The sequence below is a fragment of the Alligator sinensis genome, unplaced genomic scaffold (genome assembly GCF_000455745.1).
Source record: "Alligator sinensis unplaced genomic scaffold, ASM45574v1 scaffold67_1, whole genome shotgun sequence".
Lineage (NCBI taxonomy): Eukaryota > Metazoa > Chordata > Crocodylia > Alligatoridae > Alligator > Alligator sinensis.
The window spans coordinates 409,791-422,265 of record NW_005842111.1 but is presented as its reverse complement, the minus strand read 5'-3'; the positions used below and the strand labels follow the sequence as shown (position 1 = coordinate 422,265).

Sequence of the window (12,475 nt, the reverse complement as noted above, 5' to 3'; positions counted from 1 at the left end):
GGCGAGGCGAGGCGAGGCGAGGCGAGGAGGGGAGAGTTCACGCTGGCGGCTGACCAGCACGAGAGGAGTCCTTGTGGCTTTGGAGCAGAACTGAAGGTTTTGCCCCTTCCCTCTCTCTCTCTCCCTCTACCTGGAAAAGCCAGTTCTGAGGTTACTGCTTGCTGATCAGCCCATCAGAGCCATTGTTTCCTCCTACCCCCGCTCGTGAAACGAGTATGATGTGGAGAAAATGGAAGTGTGCCTGATTCTGTTGGAAGGAGTCAGGCTGGCCCTGAAACGTTACCTGCTTGTTCTCCCTCAAAGAGAATTGATCTCTTTAATAAAGATGTCGTGTTGCCTACCTTTACATGTGGCGGCATTACTAGAAGTTACCTTGTTAGTCAATTTGTGCATGTGTGCAAGCAAATGTAATTGGAGGGACTGGATGCAATGGGCTTTTAGAGACCTTGCTTCTCAAAATCTAAGTAATAAATCGCTGAGAAGCAGCATCACCTCTGATTTAAGTGGAGGGACTGCTCTGCAATAATTCATTTAGTCCTGCAACTATAGCATGGGTTGTGATACTGAAAAATCTTAGGAATGCCTGTGTTGTTTTTATTCTTTGCCTTAATAGATTCATGTTAAATACCTGGGGCTGGATTTGGTTCTTATTACAGCAGAGTAAATGTGGAGGACCTTCACTTACGTGAACCCTCAATTTTATAACAGTAGGGTATTCAACAATTCAGTGCGTTTAGAATAATGATGATTTGGAAACTATAGTGTTGTTCCAAATCTGGACTAATTCCATTAAAATTCAATAGATCATACTAGATCTAGAGTGATAAAAATCTGAGAGAATTTGTGCCTTGTATGATTTTTTTTTTTTTTTTTTTTTAAAGGAAACCACACTTGGAGATAGGGTACAGTTGTGATAAGCTGTGGATTTGTTGTTGTTGTAGAAATACAGACATAGTTTTAGAAACAGTATTTTAGCCAATTACGGTATTTATGTAAGATCCTGCTTCCACTATAATCAGCGGTCAACCCCTGTAGATGCTTGAGCAGTCCTACATCTATTATTGTGCTTTGAATATTTGTGGAACAAAAGCCAGTTAGCAGTGATAAAGTCAAACAGGATAAAACATGCAAGTGCTAATGTTGTCTTAATGAACTGCAAGATAGGATGCAGTATATGCCTCAGTGAAATATTTAATTTTACTGAAGTGAGTAGTATTAGAGACTCTAGTGCCATTACTCAAATGTGCAACATTAAGCATATGTGCTATGTTTGCAGGATTGGAATTATAATCTACATAAATACAGATTTTATGTAGGAAGTAACCAAATAGTAACTAAGCAGTTTGTCCAAATTGCTTTGAAATAGAAAAGAAAAACTTGGAAGTCAACATAAACATGTCCATGTGGTGACGTATGGGACCAAATTCTGCTAGGTTTATTGATATTGGGTGGTACCTTATTCCACTTGCAGGCTGGCCTTGGGAAAGCAAGCGCCTGCTTGACTTTAGTGGGAAATCTGTTTTGCATTACAAAATATAGGATTTGTTTCATAGAAACACCTTTCTTTCCTGATTTAGTGCAGCAGATTAAACCCTGGTGCAGAAAAGTCAATGGAGGTTTTTTCCACTGGCTTCCATGGCACCAGGGTGTTGCTACCAAGTTAGTTAGTATGTTATGCTGAAGGAGATCATCTGATCACAGATATCATAGAGTGTGTGTGGTTTTGTTGATTAATCCTATTTGTTTGCTGATATACTGGCTAATCTTCAGTACTATACAAAAATCCCAAATATTATCTATTCATTTTAAGTTAGAAGGTTCTGAATAAATACGATTTAGTCGAAATGTATTAGAGGAACAAGATCCTTCCATGCATATTTCGGCTGAGTAGTATCTTAAATTTTTGAGCAGTCCCATTGAAAGCTATGGAGTTACTCATTGAATAAAGTAATACTCCAGTAATACTGGAAGTAAAGCTGTCAAGTCAGTTTTATAATTACATAATGTAAAGAGTAATCCTGAGATTTAAAAGCATTTTGGTGTAGGCCCCATCCTGCAATACTTGATCACAGATTTGGTCCTCATATTGTAAGATTTTTGTGAGATTGGACTCACAGAGTTTAGTAAACCACACAACTGCAGAGTGATTAAAATCCCCTGCAATTGCTTTTAAGAAATTGCTAATGTCACCATGATCCCAATAATACACTGTATGTCACAGTATTAAAAATATGTTTTCTGATGCACTGTGTAGTAAATGCTGAAGATGCCTTATTATTTCACAAGGGATTTTGACTTTTCATTGAAAACCATTCAAGTTTCTAAATCTGCAAGGGCAAAATTTAGGTTTTCTTTAAGGTATTGTTTTCTCTGTGATTATTATATACATATAACAAAATAGTCTTTTTTGTTTGGTAGTTGAATTGTTTCTATGTATACTGATGAGTTGCCATTTCTGTAGAGTGTATACACAGAACTGGAATAAACTTGGACTCAAACCCATCTCTGCTGTAAAATTATGTGCAATACATATGTCCTTGGCATCTCATCAATATCAGATGTAAAACTGTCTCAAATACACTTACTTCAGAATGGAACAGTTTCCAAATAAGTAACTGAAAGGCATTTCAAAGACTTTTTGATTTATCAAATTTTTCAGAACTATTATGCCAATGAACAGGCCAACAGTCTAGTTATTATCGAACTAGACTTGACTTTTGGTCAAAAGATACATAAGCAATGAGAGGGAAAATCTGATAAGATTTTGCTGCAGGTATCCATATCATACTAATTTTCAGGATTTCTAAATAAAACAAACATGGAGATAAATTCTGCTGTTTGGTCATGCGGATTAGATCTAATTATTCTCCATTTTGTCTATTAGATTTCTGCATTGTTTGAAGAAGAACATGGGCATAGATTTATTTTGATGGCATTGGCTGAAATTCTGTCAAATATTTTATTTTCTATCTAGATAATTTGCAACATAATATGGGTACACTGCAAAGAGAGAATAAGGATCAAGCCATTCCTTATCTAGTTTCTGTGTAGAAAACTAAACGCTCTGGTATTACAACTATAAACTCTTCCATTAAACAAACTTTAATCAAATATTTTTGTTATACTTTGGAATCGGGAGCAAGCTTGGAAGACTTAAATTTTGCATTTGCAATCCAAAACTTTTTTCCATGGATATCTTTCATGTGCATCTGTTTTTGGTCTTTCTGGCTTGTTTATGGTATTTACAGTTTCCCAGCAAAGTAATTCTTTTTTGCCCTATCTCAATGCAAACTCTTTCAATCACTGATCCAGTTTAAACCATTCAGCAGCACTAAAGTGATTTATTTAGAGTTCATTTCCCAGGATCAGATTAGTTTTAAAATTCACTTTATCTAAATGTACACATTAAAAAAATCGAACAAACAACCTTGATTTAAAATCTCAATTGTAAGATAGAAAGAAAACAGTCCTATCTTAAATACCTGTAATCTCCCTTTACGCTTCTGGAATTAGGATCGTGTTTTACAGAGGGAGAAAGACGTTGGGCAAGCTATTATGATTAAACAACTAGATCTATTCTTAAATATTACCATTTTTACACATCTTTAAAATATATTCTGGCAGTGTTTCTTGCAAATCCAAACTTCTGTAGCACAAGTAATTCATTTTCATTTACTATTAAGAGTTTGGTGTACAGCATCCTGTGTTAGACTGTCACTAATATATGTGTATATTAAGTCTGTCTTCCTGAGCTTGTCTGTCAGTCTGTCTATTATTTCTATTTGGATTATACAACCTATCGTGCCAACTTTAGCTAGTCACGGATGCTTCATTGCAAAAATATTTTGAGTAGAGGAACATTTTCCACCCATTTGTTAAAATAAGAAAGGCAGCTATATACTTTTGTAAGCAAAAGAGTCATCTTTTGTAAGCAAAAGAGTTATTGCTGGGATAGCTGCTAAGGGATAGTTATAATAAAGCGATCACTATGTTCTGATGTACTTTATTTGGATGTATAGAGCCATATTGTAATGATGGAAGTAGAATTGTTCTGAATTGGCAAACTATCAGAAAGAGTTCCATTTCCTAAATAGCTGCTATATAAATGTATCCTGACAATTTCAATTTCTTCTTTTTTTAACTGTGAGGGAGAAGTTTACTTTGTGGCTATTCTTCATAGTTCACTTCATAGCTCTTTTTGCTCCCTTGAGTGAACACAGTAAAGATAATATTTTTGTAATATGTGAACACTGATACACAATTGGATAAATTATATACTTGTGTGTGTGAGGGACATGTTGAGTAGAATGCCTCATTAGTGCTTTTAGTAATCAACCAATCAAGCAAACTCTGATATCATGTCCTACCTGTGAGACAAGAGCACACTTGATATTAATAAATGGAAATGCTGATGGGTCTCTGTTAGTTGAGAGTCCTATGAGCAATTGGTGATACAAGTCAAAGTGTCTATCTGGAAGGAGATCTAGAAGTTATATATAATTCAGCTTGCATAGTTACAAAATTTGTAACCTCAGGCCCCATTAAACAATCCTGTTTCCTCTCTCTCACTTCTTTCTGCCCTTTAAGCTCCCATCCTGTTCCGGTTTTATTCTATCCCATTTCCTTCCCTGTGATGACTCTACGTGAGTTTTATTGCCAGGCGTAAAAAATACAGTTTCACAACATTTCCAAAAGCATATCTATGCTGGTTCATGTATATAAAATTAACCCTTGCATTATCTTTCCTTTCAATAAATTATTAGTGTCTGTCTTAACATGTATCTAGCTTCTAAGAGGTAGGCAAGGGTACCTTTCCAAGAAGGACAGTGAAGGGAGAAATATAGTCATCCAATTTTCCCTGTAAAGCTGTTCTTGAGAAAAACATGCCTATATTTTGTAATTGGACACCAAGATTTTTAATTATTTAATATTACATAGAGAAAAAACACAGTTAAGCATGTTTGCTAATAGATTAATATTTTAAAAAGAATAAGATCAGGAGATCCCAAAATAAAATTGCTTTGGTATTGTTGTTCAGGCACAATCCATACATCTGCTATTCTCAATTCTAGTTTTTGTCTCATAAATATGGTATGTATTACACCATCCTGTTCTTTGTGACCACAAATTGAGCATTGTGTCTTAACACATAGCTAAACCAAAGGATTGACATAATTAATGCTTAATACTAAGCATATGGTCAAATGCTGTACTGAATTTGAGTTTGTGTCTATAATTTACATGCCAAGAATCAAGGTGGCATTTTCATTTTTTATTTATATTCTATTTTGAAATAGGCAAAGGATCCCACTTCCCATGTTCAGTATAAAAAAAAAAATACTACACAAATGTCCAACATAAATTACATTATGTCTGAGACTGACCAAGAAAACAAACAACCCAAGAACACTTTGGATTTTGGAGTTTTAACCAAATATATGTTCTAATTTGATAGGGGGGGGGGCAGTGCAAGGGGGACTGAGTGCCCCAATTTACCCTTGTAGCTGCAGAAATTTATATATCAGTTACTGCTAATGAAGATCTGATAGTCTTATCAGTTACAAACATGTTACCCTTAAGTCAAAAGTTTAATTAATATGGGCATTCATTATATGTCACTACACAAAATAGATGTGCTGAAAAAAATCCTTGGATCATCCTAATTTGATTTAGAAAAAAGGAGAAATGGCTGTGGTTGGAATGCCAAAGGATTTTGAGAGCAGACTCTCCTCTCTCATGTTTTTTTTATTCCTTTAATGGTCCGTGTTCCAAGATTCTCTTTGGATTTTAACAATTGTTCTTCTCGCTGGAGCAGGTTAATTGTCAGCCAAAAGTGAATGGGGCCATATTAACAGCTCATCAGTTTTATTCCTCCACCAGACGCCAGAGAGAGGGGGGAAATAACTCCCCTCCCTGCCCCCTTACCTAAGGAGGCCATGCCAGCCGGCCTCTGGCTGTGGCCCTGCAACTGGAGTGGCAAGTGGGGAATGACCCTGATGGGGCAGCACCCCTTCTTATGGTTTCCCAGGAGCTCAAGCCTCTTTCCAGCAGGGGGCTGCATTGTGGGCAGGAGCAGAGCAGGGTGGGGTGGGTACAGCTGCCACAGACTGTGCGGGGCAAGCAGCAGCAGCACTAAGGGAGACTTGGGGGGCTATGGCCACCTCTCTGAGCCCCATTGCTGCTGCTTGCCCTGCACAGTCTGTGGCAACTCTGACTGCCCTGCCCCACTCCTGCTCGCAGCACAGAGCCCTCACTGGGAAGAGGTTTGCACTTCCAGGACACCCCTCTCAGGGTCCCTGCCCTCTTGCCACTCCAGCCACAGGGCAGGGGTGCAGCCAGAGCCCCTTTAGGCGAGGGGGCAAGGGATTATTTCCCCCCTCCCTCTGGCATCTGGTGAAGGGGGCAGGGAAGGAGCCACTTGCCCCACACAAGGAGTGATCGGAGGCAGTGGTCAGGCTGAGCAGACCCCGGCTGTTGACCCCCAGAGGCAGAAGGCATAGAGGGGAGAATAAACCTCCTCTCTGCCCCCCTCTGCCTCAGGGGATTATGCTGGCCAGCATCTGGCTGTGCCTGCACCCCTGCTACTACTGCAGCAAGCGGGGAGCACCAGGCAGACTCTGGCTTAGGTCCATCAGTGAAACAGGGAGGGGACAAATTAAACCCCCTTGCCTGGCCACTTCACTCCAGGCTACTGCTACACCCACAGTGGTGGAGTAGCAAGCAGAGAAATGCCTGGCAGGTCCATGCTGGTGGGACAGGGGAGGGATGGGGGGAATAAATCTCTTCCCTGCCCGCTTTGCCTTAGGGGGGCTGGCATCTGGAGGGGATCTGGAACAGAATGTCAATAAATTGACTTAACCTAAGTCAGTTAAGTCTGATGGTATAGCTCTCTAGGTTTATCTTAAACTGGTTTCGACCATTTTGAAAGCAGTTTATGTGCCTTGAACTTCTGTTGTGTTAGATTTGAACTGGTTTCCAATTACTTATACTGATTTACGTGTAATTTCTGTCCCTAGCCCTAAGGTGGGGGAGATCTAGGAATAGGTAAATGTATTCTGGTGTATTATGTGGGGAGTCAACACCCTCAGAGCTCAGATTCAAAACAGATTTTAAGCCATATGTGCCACCGGTGTTACCAGTCTTCTGGGAAAAAATGGTGTCATTTCAGAGCACATTACCCAGAAAGATAGGTTAGTGCAATGGGCAGCTGCTGGATTGAAAATCATCTGTCATAACTTCCTTAGGACAAGATACAGTATTGCTAAACCATGTGTTAAAATCCTCAGTCTGGTTCTGCCTCTCTTACCCCACCTCAATCAGAACATGGGCTGAAAAATCATGAGCATATGGGGGTGCCCCCCGCTCCCTGTGCCACCTGGATGAGCTGTGGCTCCATCCCTTGCCCTGGCTGGGCAGTGCCTGCTCTAGCCCTTGCCCCAGCCCTACTCCCTCCCTCGCCATGGGGACCTTGATTTGCACCCCCCATGTCCCTTGTGCCCCCCTTCTCTTCCACCACAACGGACTTACCTGCTGCATGCAACTCTCCAAGCTGCCAGGCTGTGCTCCTCACCACCTACGTGTTGCACTGTGGCTGTGCACATGTACGGACCATTTATTGGCCATATTATTGGCCACATCAAGCCAATTTCCGATACAGTCAATTTTCTTTATATTGGTGTCAATCTGATATTAGACGGATGTATCAGTGCACCTCTAATGAGAATGAAAGGGAAAAAAGTTTTATTTGTTTTGTGGCTTTTGAATCATTAGGATTCACTTCTTCAAGCTTTTTCTTCCCAATCATAAGGGCTAAGAGTTTTATTTTACATGACCACAGGAGCTTTGGCATATATATAAAACACTGAATACAATGAGATTTGCAACAAAATCTGACTGCATTGGGGTGTAGAGGATAAAAGAGAAGGGGGAACTGACCAAATAGATGGAGCAAAGGGAGCATGTGCAAAATGTGGTGCTTGTACAAAGTTGAATTGTTCCTTCTGAACAAAATAATTGAATGGACTGATAGTAGCCCCTGAAGGACCCCTCTGTTCTCATAGATGATACTGAACCAAGTACTTTGCAAACCCTTCAAAAGCTGACATGCCTATATATACATGCACAAGTGGATATGTGGAAAAACAACAGAAAAACCTGCACTGGATGTGGCACAAGCATGATAAACGGAACAAGCCTATTAAGAGTATGATGCACAATATCTTAATCCAGCAACAAACCAAATGGGGTGAGATCTAAAGTAGAACATACATTTAAACTGTGGAACACAATAACGTTCTGTCCTCTGTTGGCCCAAAGCATCTCCCAACAAAGGGAATATAAAGCATTGTGTCAATTTACAACCTGGTATCACAACATTTTGTTCCTGTTATGCTGACTTTTAAATGAATATATATAAAATTAAATATGGTAAGAAGAGCTGATTGTTTTTTTTACCAAAAGGGTAGTAGAACAGTATAATGTAGGGATGGAAGCTTATCCATTCTAGAACTATGCCAGTGGAGGTCCGTTTTCTATCCATGCTATCAGGCTGTTTTAAATGTGCCAAATAATGAAGCTTCCATATGTCTGTTAGGCGTATAATGGATTTCATTATTGTGACTTTTTTTTTGTCGGATTCAGACAGTTATTTCTTTCTCACTTCCATTCTTTCTAGTCCTATACTGCCTGTTATATGCAAAATAATCCCTCTCCATCCAGGGTATTTGCACCCTTCAAACATTTGCAGATTGTTATCATGTTTCCCTTTCATCTTCTCAGCCAAGTTTAGCTTGTTTATCTTTCCTTGTCACTTCAGACCTTACACCAGTTTAAATGGTCTTCTTGGAACTCATCCTTTTCTGATGGATATCCATAATATATTGCTGCCAGACGATGGTAAAATGGGGGGAAAACTCCTATTTCAGTATAACCTTATTATGCAGTCCTGCTATAAACAACCAGTATATTTGCTGCTTCCTTCAATTAGCATTACTCCTTTATTAGTGTTCTAGAGCTACTTCACAAACGCCCACTTCCTGAGGCAAGTTTAAACCAAATGATGAAAACCAACAATTTATCCAAGTGTTCTAGAGAAAATGGCTGTTCAGTTTTGCTTCCTTATCTTTGCTGGTAATTAGTGCTACTGTTATGAGGGAAAAGGTAAGGAAATACTTTGCTAACAAAATACAAATTCAGTCGTGAAATTAACACCATGAATTGAAATACGATTATCAGCTGATTAGCTCAGTTGGTTGTAGTATGGTACCAATAACACCAAGATCTCAGGTTTGGCCCCTGTGTGGGAGACAAGATTTTTCCTGTCCCAGGCAAGTGGGTTGGACTAAATGACCTCTTGGGCTAGAGACAGAAGTTACACATAAACCGGTTTAAGTGATCAAAAACTGGTTTAAACCTGTAACAGAACATAAGTTCAGTGTACATAAACCAGTTTCAAAATGGCTGAAACCGGTTTGAGATAAACCTAGATAAATGTAGTATCAGACTTAACTGATTGAGCTCAAACCGGTTTATGCAACTTCTGTCCCAGACCACTTCCTGGTTTAAGTTAAACAAGAGTCCCCCAGCATCCCAGCATGCTCTCTGCACTGGAATGTGTTCTCTGCTTCAATGGAGCAGGGCTGGCCCCACCCCTCTGTTCCCTAGCCAGAGCAGGGGCAGACAGGGGTAGAGCCTGGCCAGATGCTGGCCCCAGAAGGGAGCAGGGAAGAGGTTTATAGCCCTAACCCCCTCCATCCCAGCAGCATTTCTCCACTAGCTGCTCCAGCTGCGGGAGTGTGGCCAGCCCTGCAGTAGCCTGGAGTGAACTGGCCAGGGAGGAGGTTTAATTCCCCCGTCCCTGTCCCACCGGCATGGACCAAAGCCAGGGTTAACCTGGTGCTCCCTCCTTGCTGCTGTAGTGGCAGGGGTGGGGGTGTGGCCAGGCACCGGTTGGCATGGTCCCCTGAGGCAGAAAGGGCAGGGAGGGGGATTATTCTCCCTTCTGCCCCCAAGGGGCTGCAGCAGGGTCTGCCATCCCTGACCACTGCTGCCAGTTGCTCCCTGCATGGGACAAGCAGTGGGATAAGCCCCCTCCTGCCCCTTCTCCAGATGCCAGAGGGAGGGTGGAATAACCCCTCCTTCCCCCCTACCTAAGGGGCCATGCTGGCTGGCTTGTGGCCATGTTGCCACCCTGCCACTGGAGCAGTGAGGGGGTAGGGCCCTTGATGAGGTCAGCACCCCCTCATGGTGTGTAGGCAGCGTGAGCCCCTTCCCAGTGTGGGGAGGTGGCATGAGTGGGAATCAGAGCTGTGGCAGACTGCATGGGGTGAGTGGTGGACCGAGACTTGGAGGGGTGGCCATAGCCCCCCAAACCTTCCCCAGCACTGCCACCACATGCTCCACACAGTGCAGCAGCTCTGACCACCCCACAGCACACACCCCCTTCGCTGGGGAGAAGCTCATGCTCTAGGACACCATGAGAAGGGCTGCTTCCCCTGTCACCATCACTCCCCCCGACCGCTCCATCAGTAGGGGTGGGGGCATGGCCAGAGGCTGACCAGCATGGCCCCTTAGGCAAGGAAGCTGGGAGCAGGGTTATTCCCTCCTCCCTCGGCATTTCTGGCCGAACTCAGAGAGTGGTTGTTCATAGTTTTCATAGACATTTGGGCTGGAAGGGACCCCAAAGGATCATTGAGTCCAGCCCCCTGCCCGAGGGGCAGGAAATCAGCAGGGATCATAGGATCCCAGCAAGATAAACATCCAAATGTGTCTTGAAGGCATTCAAAGTGGGTGCTTGAACCCCCTCCAGCGGCAGTCTATTCCAAACCTTGGGGGCTCGGATAGTAAAGAAGTTCTTCCTTATGTCTAGCCTGAATCGGTTGCAGTGGAGTTTGTGACCATTCAATCTTGTCATCCCTTGGGGCACTCTGGTAAACAGACATTCCCCCAGATCCTGATGAACACGCCTGATAAACTTATAGGTGGCCACCAGATTGCCCCTGACCCTGCGCTTTTCCAGGCTGAAGTCCCGTGGCTCTCATCCTCTCATCATAAGGTGTGTTTTCCTGACCTCTGATCATGTGCTTGGCTCTCCTCTGCACTCTCTCGAGCTTCTCCACATCCTTTCTGAATTGTGGAGCCCAAAACTGGATGCAGTACTCCAGCTGCGGCCTCACCAAGGTTGAGTACAGTGAGAGAATGATGTTCCAGGATTTGCTTGAGAAGCATCTATGGATTCAAGCCAGTGTTTTGCTTACTTTGCTAGCCACAGTATCACACTGAAGGCTCATGTTCATCTTGTGGTCAATCATGACCCCCAAGTCCCTTTCATCTGTACTGCTAACCAGCGTAGCACTGCCAAGCCTATAAGCATGCTGCAGGTTTTTCCTCCCAAGGTGGAGAACCTTGCATTTTTTGGTGTTAAACACCATCAGGTTCTCATCCACCCATTTCATGAGCCTGTTAAGATCTGCCTGGTTGACAAAAGTGAATCATCATGGCACTCTGTGACCAGTGGTGTCCTCCAAGGCTCCGTCCTTGGACCTGCTCTCTTTAACATCTTTATCAATGATGTGGATACTGGTGTCAGAAGTGGACCGGTCAAGTTTGCCGATGACTTTGGGGTAGAGTGTCCACACCTGTGGATAGGCTGGTGATCCAGGCTGACTTGGATAGGCTGAAAAAGTGGGCAGATACAAGCCATTCAATACTGACAAATGTTAGGAACACTACCTTGGGGGAAGTAAAACCCGCAGCATGCTTAAAGGCTCAGCAGTGCTATGAAAAACTTCTTTTCTATCCGAGGCCCCAAGGCCAGGAAAACACTCCCTCCAGAGGTTGTGCAAGCACCTACTCTGGACTCCTTTAAGAAGTATTTGGACACTTATCTTGCTGGGATCCTTTGACCTAGTCCTAGTGGACTCCAAGATGAACGTGAGTCGTCAGTGTGATGAAGTCATCATCAAAGCTAACGGCACTTTATCGTGCATCAGCAGATGCATGACAAACAGAACCAAGGAGATGATACTTCCCCTCTATTGGGCACTGGTCAGACTGCAGTTGGAGTACTGCGTCCAGTTTTGACTGCCACAGTTTAAGAGGGATGTGGGTAACCTGGAGAGGGTCCAGAGAAGGGCCACTCATATGGTTAAGGGCTTGCAGGCCAGGCCCTACGAGGAGAGACTAGGGCACCTGGACCTCTTCAGCCTCTGCAAGAGAAGGTTGAGAGGTGACCTTGTAGCTGCCTATAAATTCATCATGGGGGTGCAGAAGGGAATTGGTGAGGCTCTTAGCACCAAGGCGCCCCTGAAATAATGGCCATAAGCTAGCAGAGAGCAGATTTAGACTGGACGTTAGGAAGAACTTCTTCACAGTTAGAGTGGCCAAGGTCTGGAATGGGCTCCCAAGGGAGGTGGTGCTCTCCCCTACCCTGGGGGTCTTCAAGAGGAGGTTGCATAGGCATCTGGCTGGGGTTATC

At 42.9% G+C, this 12,475-nt stretch overlaps 1 protein-coding gene across 3 annotated transcripts in view; it reads left to right on the top strand.

Moving 5' to 3' along the window:
- The window catches only part of CALCRL (calcitonin receptor like receptor), a 122,224-nt gene that overhangs the window by 6,278 nt on the left and 103,471 nt on the right, over positions 1-12,475 (top strand). The window contains exon 1 of one of the 3 annotated variants that reach the window (XM_025205327.1): positions 15-96. The exons of the other annotated variants lie outside the window; for them this stretch is intronic. The gene's annotated coding sequence lies outside the window, so the exon portion shown is untranslated. Of the gene's footprint in view, positions 1-14; positions 97-12,475 lie in introns of those variants that run through there. 3 annotated transcript variants of the gene reach the window in all.